Below are 13,709 nucleotides of genomic sequence, written 5' to 3' on the forward strand. Positions count from 1 at the left end.
AGATGTCCAGCACTTTGATAAGGTCGTCATTTTCTTCACTGGAGAAGGCCAGCGCTTTGACAAAGTTGTCCTGTTCTTCCTTGGAGAGGGCCACCGCTTTGACAAGGTCGTTAATTTCATCCATGGAAATGGCCAACGCTTTACAAGCTCGTCATCTTCAGCCTTGGGGATGGCCAGCGCTTTTACAAGCTCGTCATCTTCAGCCTTGGGGATGTCCAGCGCTTTTACAAGCTCGTCATCTTCAGCCTTGCAGATATCCAGCGCTTTTACAAGTTCGTCATCTTCAGCCTTGCAGATATCCAGCGCTTTTACAAGTTCGTCATCTTCAGCCTTGCAGATATTCAGCGCTTTTACAAGTTCGTCATCTTCAGCCTTGCAGATATCCAGCGCTTTTACAAGTTCGTCATCTTCAGCCTTGCAGATATCCAGCGCTTTTACAAGCTCGTCATCTTCAGCCTTGCAGATATCCAGCGCTTTTACAAGCTCGTCATAATCAGCCTTGCAGATATCCAGCGCTTTTACAAGTTTGTCATCTTCAGCCTTGCAGATATCCAGCGCTTTTACAAGTTTGTCATCTTCAGCCTTGCAGATATCCAGCGCTTTTACAAGTTTGTCATCTTCAGCCTTGCAGATATCCAGCGCTTTTACAAGTTTGTCATCTTCAGCCTTGCAGATATCCAGCGCTTTTACAAGTTTGTCATCTTCAGCCTTGCAGATATCCAGCGCTTTTACAAGCTCGTCATAATCAGCCTTGCAGATATCCAGCGCTTTTACAAGCTCGTCATCTTCAGCCTTGCAGATATCCAACGCTTTTACAAGTTCGTCATCATCAGCCTTGGGGATGGCCAACGTTTTTACAAGCTCGTTATCTTCAGCCTTGCAGATATCATGCGCTTGTGCAAGTTCGTCATCTTCAGCCTTGCAGATATCCAGCGCTTTTACAAGGTCGTCATCATCAGCCTTGCAGATATCCAGCGCTTGTACAAGTTCGTTATCTTCAGCCTTGCAGATATCCAGCGCTTGTACAAGTTCGTCATCTTCAGCCTTGCAGATATCCAGCGCTTGTACAAGTTCGTTATCTTCAGCCTTGCAGATATCCAGCGCTTTTACAAGGTCGTCATCTTCAGCCTTGCAGATATCCAGCGCTTGTACAAGTTCGTCATCTTCAGCCTTGCAGATATCCAGCGCTTTTACAAGGTCGTCATCTTCAGCCTTGCAGATATCCAGCGCTTTTACAAGGTCGTCATCTTCAGCCTTGCAGATATCCAGCGCTTGTACAAGGTCGTCATCTTCAGCCTTGCAGATATCCAGCGCTTGTACAAGTTCGTTATCTTCAGCCTTGCAGATATCCAGCGCTTGTACAAGTTCGTTATCTTCAGCCTTGCAGATATCCAGCGCTTTTACAAGGTCGTCATCTTCAGCCTTGCAGATATCCAGCGCTTTTACAAGGTCGTCATCTTCAGCCTTGCAGATATCCAGCGCTTGTACAAGGTCGTCATCTTCAGCCTTGCAGATATCCAGCGCTTGTACAAGGTCGTCATCTTCAGCCTTGCAGATATCCAGCGCTTGTGCAAGCTCGTCATCTTCAGCCTTGCAGATATCCAGCGTTTGTACAAGTTCGTCATCTTCAGCCTTGCAGATATCCAGCGTTTGTACAAGGTCGTCATCTTCAGCCTTGCAGATGGCCAGCGCTTGTACAAGGTCGTCATCTTCAGCCTTGGGGATTGCCAGCGCTTTTACAAGGTCGTTATCATCACCCTTGCAGATGGCCAGCGCTTTTACAAGGTCGTCATCTTCAGCCTTGAAGATGGCCAGCGCTTTTACAAGTTCGTCATTCTTTTCCATGAAGATGTTCAGCGTTTTGACAAGGTCGTTAATTTCATCCATGGAGATGGCCAACGCCTTAACAAAGTCGTCATTTTCTTTCTTGGACATTTCCAGCGCTTTGACAAGGTTGTTATTTTCTTCCATGAAGATGTCCAGCGCTTTTACAAGGTCGTTATTTTCATCCTTGGAAATGTCCAGCGCTCTGACAAGATCGTTATTTTCAGCCTTGGATATGGCCAGCGCCTTGACAATGTCGATATTTTCATCCTTGGAAATGTCCAGCGCTCTGACAAGATCGTTATTTTCAGCCTTGGATATGGCCAGCGCCTTGACAATGTCGTTATTTTCATTCTTGGAAATGTCCAGCGCTCTGACAAGATCGTTATTTTCAGCCTTGGATATGGCCAGCGCCTTGACAATGTCGTTATTTTCATCCTTGGAAATGTCCAGCGCTCTGACAAGATCGCTATTTTCATCCTTGGATATGGCCAGCGCTTTGATAAGGTCGTTATTTTCATCCTTGGAAATGTCCAGCGCTCTGACAAGATCGTTATTTTCAGCCTTGGATATGGCCAGCGCCTTGGCAATTTCGTTATTTTCATCCTTGGAAATGTCCAGCGCTCTGACAAGATCGGTATTTTCAGCCTTGGATATGGCCAGCGCTCTGACAAGATCGTTATTTTCATCCTTGGAAATGTCCAGCGCTCTGACAAGATCGTTATTTTCATCCTTGGAAATGTCCAACGCTCTGACAAGATCGTTATTTTCATCCTTGGAAATGTCCAGCGCTTTGATAAGGTCGATACTTTCATCCTTGAAATGTCCAACGCTCTGACAAGATCGTTATTTTCAACCTTTGAGATTTCCAGCGCTTTGATAAGGTAGATACTTTCATCCTTGGAAATGTCCAGCTCTAAGACAAGATCGTTATTTTCAGCCTTCGAGATTTCCAGCGCTTTGATAAGGTCGATACTTTCATCCTTGGAAATGTCCAGCGCTCTGACAAGATCGTTATTTTCAGCCTTGGATATGGCCAGCGCTTTGATAAGGTCGTTATTTTCTTGCCGGGAGAAAGACACGACTTTTTGCTGCCTGTCAATTTCATTCCTAGCGTTAGACAGATCACTAAGCAGGCCGTGGTTTTCTTCCTGGAATAAGGACACGAATTTTCGGAGCCTGTGAATTATTTTTCCAGCGTTAGATAAGTCACTGAGCAGGACGCTATTTTCGCGTCGCGATAAGTGCAGGTCATTGATCAGGCCGCTGTTTTCTTCCTCCAGCGCTAATCTTTGCTGCTCTTTCTCTCTCCAAGCCGTTTCTTGAGCCAGCACCGCCCTGTGCAGGACGCTGGCTTCATCTATGGCCTGAAGTAGAAGGACGGACAAGAGGGCGTTTTGTCTTTTTAGGTCCTGCAACGCCAGCTGACTCCGCTCTTGTTCGGCCAGCAGATCAGCAATCACCCAGGCCTTGTGGGCCCCGAGCTGTCCCGCCGGGGGTCCTCCCTCCACAGGCCCGGCGGCGCGCAGCCCTTCGGCTGGCGGGGTTGTAGGGCCGAGCCCGGTGTACTCCAGAAGCAGATTGGTGGCCAAGGCCCACCACACCAGTGCCAGAACAACGTCAATTCTCATCGTGGTGATGATAATTGAAATACGTCTGAATGTAAATAAGTGCAGAAGTGAGAGACAACGAGGGAAAGCGAAAGTGAGCTGAGAGCCGGACGGCAACGGCAGCAGGAAAAGAGGGCAGCAGAAGTGTGTCCCGCCTCTTCCTCCTCCTTGCCGTGTTACCCAACTTATTAAGGATGGCGAATGCATGACGACAGAGAGTTAGTAATTCTGTTAGTCATTCATTCATTCAGTCAGTCAGTCAGTAAGGCTTTTTCAGTCACCGCCGAGTGGCCTAAGACTACCCACATGCTGTCCAGAAGACCACCCATCAACCCGGACTCTAAAAGGAACCGTCCAGTGAATCAAGAATGAGCTCCGGGGAGCAGCAAGAGCCAAGCATAACTGGCGCCACTATAAAATTTCTTGCGCCATGACGGGCTTGGGCTATAGGCGGGGATGTAAAGAAAAAAAAAAAATCCTAATCAGTCAGTTCGTCAGCCAATCAGTCATTTGTCACTAATAATTTTCCTTTCCTTACCTTTCCAGTAACTTCCCTGAGCGTCGCCTCCCGCCGGGCTTCACCTCCGCAGCCCAGGTAAGTAGCCAATTAACGCCGTCGATAACACTTAGATATTCAGCGGCCCCAGAAAATGTGTGGTGAAGATTTTTTATTTTAATATACGGAAGTTGCGCGTTGCCCTCTCTTTCCCGTCCCCTTTTATTACACCACAATGGCCGTAGTGTAATGATGTGTTAAGAGTACTGACAATTACCTGCGTTAAAATGATCAAAAGGGATGCAGGAAATGTTACAGTGCCCGAGGTGGTTAGGGAAAAGTCAAAGTGATCAAGGGAAGGTGAAAGCGGTCAAGTGACGGTCAAAGTGCTCGTGACGGTCAAATTGCTCGTGACGGTCAATGTGGTCAGAAATTTCAAAACGGTCAAAGGTCAAGCCAATCCACCGTCAGACCTCTTGACAGCACTCGCCGTTGTTCAGCACTCTGCCACCAAGGTATGAGAAATTTTCCAAGATCTCAATTTCGTCACCACACGCATGGACAGACTGTACCGTTTCATCCAGCAAGCCTCCAAACACCTGCACCTTGGTAGTGGCTCAGAATATCTTGAGTCCCCTTTGCTTCGCCTCCTCGTTCAGTCCCGCGAGAGCCATCACCAGAACCTTCAGCGACTCCGCCCGGATTACTGCATCATCGCCAAATTAAGGTCAGTGGTCATGGTATTAAGTTCAAAATTAGTCATACGGAATCGTTTTTAGGGGTTAATATCGTCATGTCTGTTTCTCTTTTCGGTAGGGATGACTAGATATTTATATTTTTGGATGATTTTATTTGCTAGATTAATTCATGAAAGGTTCGCTCCCATTACCTAACTATCACCCCTCATCTGCCTCCTTGCACATGGTGGGGGAGGAGGCAGAGATGAGGGTTGGGTTACCGAGGTTTATGGTAACATGTTTTTACGGTACTGTCAATGAGACCAGTTTTTAATGCTTTATGAAATGTTACACTGAATTGGTATCGTATAGTATCATAGATAACCATATTGCGTTATTATTGTAAGGGTTGAATCATGGCTATGGACGGTTATTTTCAGTATTTAGTGTTTAATGATAGCTATTTTTATGGAGTTTTTAGCATTTCGGTTCAGCATAACGAGATATATAGCTTGCGTTCATTGTCTTCTTCCTTTTAGTCCAGCAGATCTGTGAAATATTCTGGTAGTTTTGTGCCTTTGATGATACAAGCATGAAATTTGGTACACAGTTAGAGCATACCCTTAGGAAACATTTTGGATATAGGGACATTCCAGATTACCATTAGGGTCAAAATGGTGGCCATTTTACAAAATGGCTGCCACGAATAACTTAACTCTGCCTACAAGGTCAGCAAAGTCATATGTGCTTGGTGCAAAACACAATGTTTTGAGTATAATATGATAATTATCAACTAGTATGCACATGCTTTATTATCTATTTGATACCTGACTAAAAAATTAATATGCATCTTCTTTTCTGTTTTCAGGTGATAACTCCACTGTAGTGCATGTGGCCATAGACTAATCCTCTCCTTGGTGGTGGTTCTTCCTAATTTTAAAGTGACTAATTTGTGTTGGTTCGAGACAATGGCCAAGAATTTCAAACTATTAGATCCCCGGCAGGAAGGGCCAAGTACGACTGTTACATCAGTTAACCAGACAGACTGGAACCTATGTGTGTTGTGTCAGATGGACACTACTGAACCTTTTCATTGTCCAGCTGACTCCAAGCGAAGCACAGGAGGATCTGGATACCATACTCTTGCAAACAACCTTCTCCGGTTCAGTGAGATCGACTGCCTCCCAAAATCTCTCGACATATCCCGCTTGGACGATGGTGAGGGTATTGAGTCCACCTTACAGCACCACAGGGCTAAGTGGCATGATTCGTGCAGATTACAATACAACAAAACTCAATTGACTCGGGCAGAGAAGAGGAAAACAACCAGTTGCGATACCGAAGGCGTGACCCCAAAGTTTACCCGTCAGCGTGTGGACCGCTCAGAGACACTGCTCGAAACGTGTTTCTTTTGTGACAAGCCAGCAGGTAACGAATCTCTGCGCAAAGCTTCAACCTTCGACTTGGACAGACGGGTCAGGAAATGTGCTCTGAAACTAGAAGACAAGTCACTTATTGCTAAACTGAGTGCTGGCGATATGATGGCGCAAGATGCCCTGTACCATGTGAAGTGTCTGGTTTCCCTCTATAACAAAGCAAGGGACACAAAGAGAACTTTGGATGACCAGGATGATATCAATCATGGCATAGCTCTCGGAGAACTGGTGTCCTACATCGATGATGCCGCATAGACTCTCATGTGGCACCAGTATTCAAGCTGGCAGATCTAACAAGTTTGTACAGCAACAGCTTGGAACAGTCTTGCCTGGACGTGTCCACTCGACCAAACTCAAGTACCGGATCAAGGCATATTTTCCGGACATGGAGGAGCACAAACCTGGCCGAGATGTTCTGCTTGCTTTCAACGAGGACATCGGATCAGCCCTTCATTGTGCCTGTGAACACGATGCTGATAGTGATGGTGTTCATCTTGCTAGAGCCGCGAACATAGTCCGAAGAGATATGTTGAAGATGAAGACAGCTTTCAGTGGATCATTTGACGCCCTCTGTCAAGAACAATCCGTGCCAAATTCTCTCCTGGCACTAGTTGCTATGATCCTGAATGGTCCCACGATCCAAGAGCAGTCAAGTCACTCAACACCTCAACGACTCTACAATCTCACAGCTCCTCATGTTCAACAGCTACGCACGCCGCAGGCAGAGTACAGTATTAAGTCTATCACGCACGGCCACAATCAGGAGACCCCTTGCCTGTGTACCTGGAATGATTGACACACAAAGACTCGCAAACGAGACCTGGTTGACTGTTCCATTTGGTCTCTCCGTCTCCTATGATAGGGTGCTAAGCATCTCTCCACGGACTTGGGGAACAATATCTGCCGTTTCTTCCAGCAGGAGGGTGCAGTTTGCCCACCTGAACTCAAGAGTGGTCTATTCACTACTGCCGCAGTGGATAACATTGACCACAATCCCAGCTCGACTAGTGCTCAAGACTCGTTCCACGGCACTGGCATCTCGCTCTTCCAGCACCCGAGTAGTGAAGTATGTGGAGTTCAACGGCCACGAGTAATCGTCTCAGATAATATTACTACAACAGCAACCACACACCACCTGCCAGAGTCATACACCACTGTACCCAATGTTTCTTGGCAAACGTGAGCCACCAATGCCCAAGCTGGCTGGTCCCAACAGAAGTGACTGCCAGCTCACGAGATGGCTGCAGCACTGGGACCCAACACCCAGTGTCAAGGGTTGCCATTCTTCCATGCCGTCACTGGATGTGAATACCGTTATCACTGCAGCATTTCCAGCTTCTTGGCTGCCTCACCAACTTCTTCAGCGATAGATGACCACATGGATGCACTGGAGCGTTTTGTTGTTTTGCTCTATGATCGCACCAGTGGTCTGGAACATGTCAATGAGTGTCGCAAGCACCTGTTCACCCAGACTGGCAGATCAATAGCTCTCCCACCAACTCGAGAAGCCCTGAAACAGCACATCAAGAGAGCTGCTTACCAAGCCGGCTACTGTTGGAGCCAGATGATGGTATCCACCAGAGCTCCCATCGCCCAGTGACTGGGGTGGGTTCACACTGATAATGGCTGGGACGTATACTGGACAACCCTCCCAGAAGCAACTGATGCATGTCGGCAACTGCTAAGGTGTGGCTGCAAAAGGGATGCAGACGACAGTGCAAGGTGCAAGGCACTCCAGTGCACAGCTCTATGTCACTGTGGTGGGGAGTGTACGATAGATTAGAACCATTTATTTGGACAAGAGATATCACAAATGCTAATTCCATGTATAATAACATGTTCACATGCATCAATGCATATAGTAGTTTTGTTACCTGGATCTAGAGGTTCCACTGTATAATTTTGACTATTTCTGTATATTTGTATAATTTTATAATTTTGTTTTATGTAAGTTGATGTTAGGTCCAAACAGAAGCACTTCCTCTCAGTTCAAGAGTGTTAAATAGTAACAGTCATTCCATGGTACTTGATGAGAGTTTTTTTAAGAGTTTGTTGAAGAAAACCATCCAAAAATACAAAAATGCACCCAAAAATAACCACATAAATGGTTTATTTACGTTTTGTCACCAGTATTTGCTGTCTCTTATTTGCTACAATAAATATTTAGTTGAATAAAACCACTAGTATGCTTCTTCAATAAGTAAATATGGTTGTATTCATATGTATCCTAAGTCACGTACAACAAAAAATCGGCCATTTTGAAAAATGGCTGCCATTTTGGCCCTGGAAAGTATCTGGAATGTCCCTATATCCAAAAATCTTTCTAAGATACTGCCCTAGCAGTGTGCCAAATTTCATGCTTGTATCACCAAAGGCACATTTGTTTCACAGATCTGCTGGACTATTTAGTTACTATCTGTATGCTTGTCGACTCACATCTGCTAAAGACTTTCCATGCATAATTTGCCTTATTTTCAACCCCTTCATTATTATCCTCCTCCTCCTCCTCCTCCTCTTCCTCCTCTATCTCATTCCCATTCATCCTCTATTAATCAATTTTTTTTTCTCAATTCTATTACGTCTTCCTTCGTCATATTATCAACCCAACCTACTTATCCTCATCTACTAACTACTACTACTACTACTACTACTACTACTACTACTACTAATAATAACAATGATAATAATAATAATAATGATAATAATATAAGGATAACAAAATGAAGAACAAGAACAAGAACAAGAAAAAGAATAGACGAAGAAAAAGAAAAGAAAACAGTAACAATAACAGAAACAACAATAACCAACAGCAACAAAACAAATCATATAGAAAAAAAAAAAAACACAAAAAATAATCCCCAGAACACGTCACAAACAGGGAACGAACAAAACAGAAGTAGGTGACATTCCAACCCCAATCCCTTATAAAACCCTTCCTTAATGAGCGGCTGTCGAACACTAATAAATACAGATAAGATAAAGAAAAGGGCACATGAGCCTTTCCCCACGACCAGGTGTTGAGCTAATAAATCCACAGGCAATTCAGGTAAGCCTTATCTTCCCTTACACCAGAGACGAACGCAAGAACTTAAGCACCTACGCATGTTATATTCCTACGTCAATGTGTGTTGTTTTGCTCTCTCTCTCTCTCTCTCTCTCTCTCTCTCTCTCTCTCTCTAAATGACCCAAGAAAGTTTCAAGACGGAGAAGGACAAATGAGGAGCTTGTGCGAGTGGAAACAAGGACACAATAGCAATAAGACCGCAGGAAGTTCCATGAGAGATAGGAAAGGCGTGGGGAGCTTGGAGAAGACTGAAGAACAATTGCAAAAAGACCATTAAGGGAGTTTCATGAGAGTTTGGAAGGGCGTGGCGATCGAGCTTTATTGGAAACTGAATAACATGACCTAAGGGAGTATCAAGGAAGAGGTTGTACTTACCCACGAGGGATGTTGGTGGAGGCTTTCCTGGGGCGATGGTGACCCTGTTCATGGTTGTCAAGAGGAGGTTGAATTTGCGTGTAATGAACCTGGAAGAAAAATAAAAATAAGGTTAAGTTGGGTTTAGAGTGATAGATTTTAGTGCGATTTCTAGGTTATGATATCATGTGACACTATAGGAAGATATTATAATTTGTTGGTGGTTTGATAAATAAAAAGAAAGGCAATGAACGGAGAGAAATGCTTTTGTAATCTACGTACCAATGGAATAATCGCACACTGTTGGTAAAATGAAACGAAACAAAAAAGGAATAAGTAGGAAGATAAACAAATTGGATACAAATAAATAAACTAGTAAATAAATAAGAAGCAAATAAATAAGAATAATAAGAATAAATGAATAAGATGAAGCAAATAAAAGGAAAAATGAATGAATAAGTTGCAAATCAGAGGATGAAAGGAAAACGGGTAGGCTATTAGGGACGGGCAAGAAGGTTATCAAACGAAGATAAATAAATAGGATGCAAATAAATAAATAAATAAGAGGTAAATAAATAAGAATAATAAGAATAAATAAATAAGATGAAGCAAATAAAATGAAGAATGAATGAATGTTACAAATCAGAGGAGGAAAGGCAAAAGAGTAGGCTATATGTCTGACGGGCAAGAATTAAGGTTATCAAACAAACATATCTGTCGAGTATGATGGTAAAGCTTTATCAAAATTACTCTTTAATCACTCGTTTATGAGCGGGTTAACTTAATAAACATGGTATACCTAATAAAAATAATAAATGTAGTAGATACATAAGCGTGGATTCATTTTCCAAGTATTTGACCCTTTCAGTTAAAAAAAATGTCTATATATATATTCTACTACATTCCATATATCCCTTCTCGGTATATTAAGTGTGTGTTGGATTTACAGATATAGTAGCTTATAATATTTGTATCATCCCGGTGTGGCGAGATATTTTGACCGATCTGAATCAAGTGACCGACCCAGCATATCGTACCGCACCCCGGCAGAACGACAAGTGAGTCCGCGGCGAGAGGATCTCTCCCCCCCATACATTATCCAATGGGGACATGCTCCGACACTCGTTACTTTCCTAAAAACTTATATCGCCTAGTGTATCATTCAGTATATCTATTTTGAGGAACTATATGTCACTTGCAGTCGAAAATCACCAACAACTATGCATGGGGGGTCCTTCGGAGTGAAAGAAGTCATTTATAAAGTAGCCGTCGACCGTGACGGACGTCCGTCCCCGCCCTGCTGTGAGCGGCGGGTTATAACCGAGCTCACCGATACATTTACCGCAGAGCAGCAGCGTAACAGCCTTCATTAAGGAATAGTTCCATGGCATGTGTTATATACATGTGACTTCTTAACTGTGGGTGATATATATATATATATATATATATATATATATATATATATATATATATATATATATATATATATATATATATAGAGAGAGAGAGAGAGAGAGAGAGAGAGAGAGAGAGAGAGAGAGAGAGAGAGAGAGAGAGAGTTCAATAGATAGATATAGACAGAGATAGATAGATAAATAGATATAGATCGATATATGTAAATAGATTAATATAGATAGATACCTGTAGAATGTAGATAAATAGATATAGATATATGTAGATGGATAGATATAGATAGATAGATGTAGATGGATAAATATAGATATAGATGGATAGATAGATGCATATATATATAGAGAGAGAGAGAGAGAGAGAGAGAGAGAGAGAGAGAGAGAGAGAGAGAGAGAGAGAGAGAGAGAGAGAGAGATGGATGGATAGACTGTGAAGTATTAATTGAAATCTACACTCTATAGAAAAGATACGGGGAGACCTGATCTAGCTTTATAAATGGATGAATTGTTCTAATAATTAAAGGGGATGTCAATAGGGTTTTGGTTGTTAAAGAACCAGGAAGGATATACGTGGCAATGGATTTAAGTTTGATACAATAAGATTCAACAAAGACATAGGCAAGAATTGGTTTACCAACATAGAGTGGTGGATTAATGGAATAGACTTGGCAGTCATGACGCTGTGGGTGCCAATTATACCATAGATACATATTCAAGAAGGGGCTGGATAAAGTCGTGGATAGTGAGGTAATTAAGATGGGGTTAGGATTACAGGACCTGCCTTAATTGTGTAGGCCAACGGGTCTCTTGCAGACTCTTTACGTTCTCATGAGAGAGAGAGAGAGAGAGAGAGAGAGAGAGAGAGAGAGAGAGAGAGAGAGAGAGATAATAATTTGTATAGATTCTTGTGATCTTTCGATCTGACTTGCTTGAATATGTATGAAAAAATTAAGCTGGTATTAAGCGGCTGACGAAAAGTAACAAAACGAGGAAAACTTGCTCCATTGCCCACCTTTCATTCAAGAATCAAGACTAATCCCTCAATAACGCGAAGTACAATTAAGGAACTTTCCATTACAGTATACCTTGTCTTATAGGTACCCTTAATTAGATAGCTGATCGAACTGGAGCATACCAGCAGTAACCACTATTAGACAACTTACCCATTGTGGTCCATTGCATTTTACCTCCAAATTTTGATCAGTGTTCTGCCCCTCCTTTAAGAATAGTGGTGGTTCAGGTCTTGTTGAAACGTTTGAGTATGATATGTTGAAGTTGAATCAGTAATTGACCTCCACATTCAAACTATTGAAAAGTAAGAAAGTCAAGGCCCGAAAACCATGAAGACAAATCTGGTTTATTCAAAGAACTACCTACAATGTGCACTTACCAAATCATTACCAAGTAGAGGAGTTTAAGCTTCACTCATAGCAATCTATAGCGAGCAACTGAAGAGTCGAAGAACAAGTCAGTCAGTCGCACGTGCACTCTAAACAGTCTAATAAACACCTGAACAGTCAAAGAATTTAATTACTCAGCATCGTCTGTGAAGGAATGAATCGTGCGCCTGCAGAGAGGCACCAACAAGAAACGAGCCTCGCCGATCGGTCAGTCACTGTGAGCCTAGATCTGTATCACGTCTGAATCAAGTGACCGACCCAGCATATCGTACCGCACCCCTGCAGAACGACAAGTGAGTCCGCGGCGAGAGGATCTCTCCCCCCCATACATTATCCAATGGGGACATGCTCCGACACTCGTTACTTTCCTAAAAACTTATATCGCCTAGTGTATCATTCAGTATATCTATTTTGAGGAACTATATGTCACTTGCAGTCGAAAATCACCAACAACTATGCATGGGGCGTCCTTCGGAGTGAAAGAAGTCATTTATAAAGTAGCCGTCGACCGTGACGGACGTCCGTCCCCGCCCTGCTGTGAGCGGCGGGTTATAACCGAGCTCACCGATACATTTACCGCAGAGCAGCAGCGTAACAGCCTTCATTAAGGAATAGTTCCATGGCATGTGTTATATACATGTGACTTCTTAACTTTGGGTGATATATATATATATATATATATATATATATATATATATATATATATATATATATATATATATATATATATATATCCTGGCACAAGTGGTTTGTTGAGATGTTTTTCTGTCGGTTAAAGACAGTTCCTTGATATATATATATATATATATATATATATATATATATATATATATATATATATATATATATATATATATATATATATATGCACATACATAGAGAGATAGAGAGATAGATATAAATAGATAAATAGATAGATAGATAGATAGAGATAGAGAGAGAGATGTAGATATATATAGATAGATAGATATATAGTTCGTTAGATAGATAGATAGATAGATAGATGTAGATAGGTATATGTAGATAGACAGATATAAATGGATAGATGTAGATAGATAGATATAGATGGATAGATAGATGTAGATGGACAGATATAGATGTATAGATAGGTAGATGTAGATAGGTAGATATTGATAGATAGATAGATCGATAGACTGAAGTATTGAAATCTACTCTCTCTATAGAAAGGTTACGGAGAGACCTGATCGAAGTTTATAAATGGATGAAGGGCTTTAATAATTAAAGGGGATGTCAATATGGTTTTGGGTGTTTAAGAACCAGGAAGGATATACGTAGCAATGGATTTAAGTTTGATATATTAAGATTCAACAAAGACATTAGCAAGAATTGCCTGAATTGGTTTACCAATATAGAGTGGTGGATGGATGGAATAGACTTGGCAGTCATGTTAATTTTTATGTGGGTGCCAATACCATAGA

The sequence above is a fragment of the Eriocheir sinensis genome, unplaced genomic scaffold (assembly GCF_024679095.1).
Source record: "Eriocheir sinensis breed Jianghai 21 unplaced genomic scaffold, ASM2467909v1 Scaffold946, whole genome shotgun sequence".
NCBI lineage: Eukaryota > Metazoa > Arthropoda > Malacostraca > Decapoda > Varunidae > Eriocheir > Eriocheir sinensis.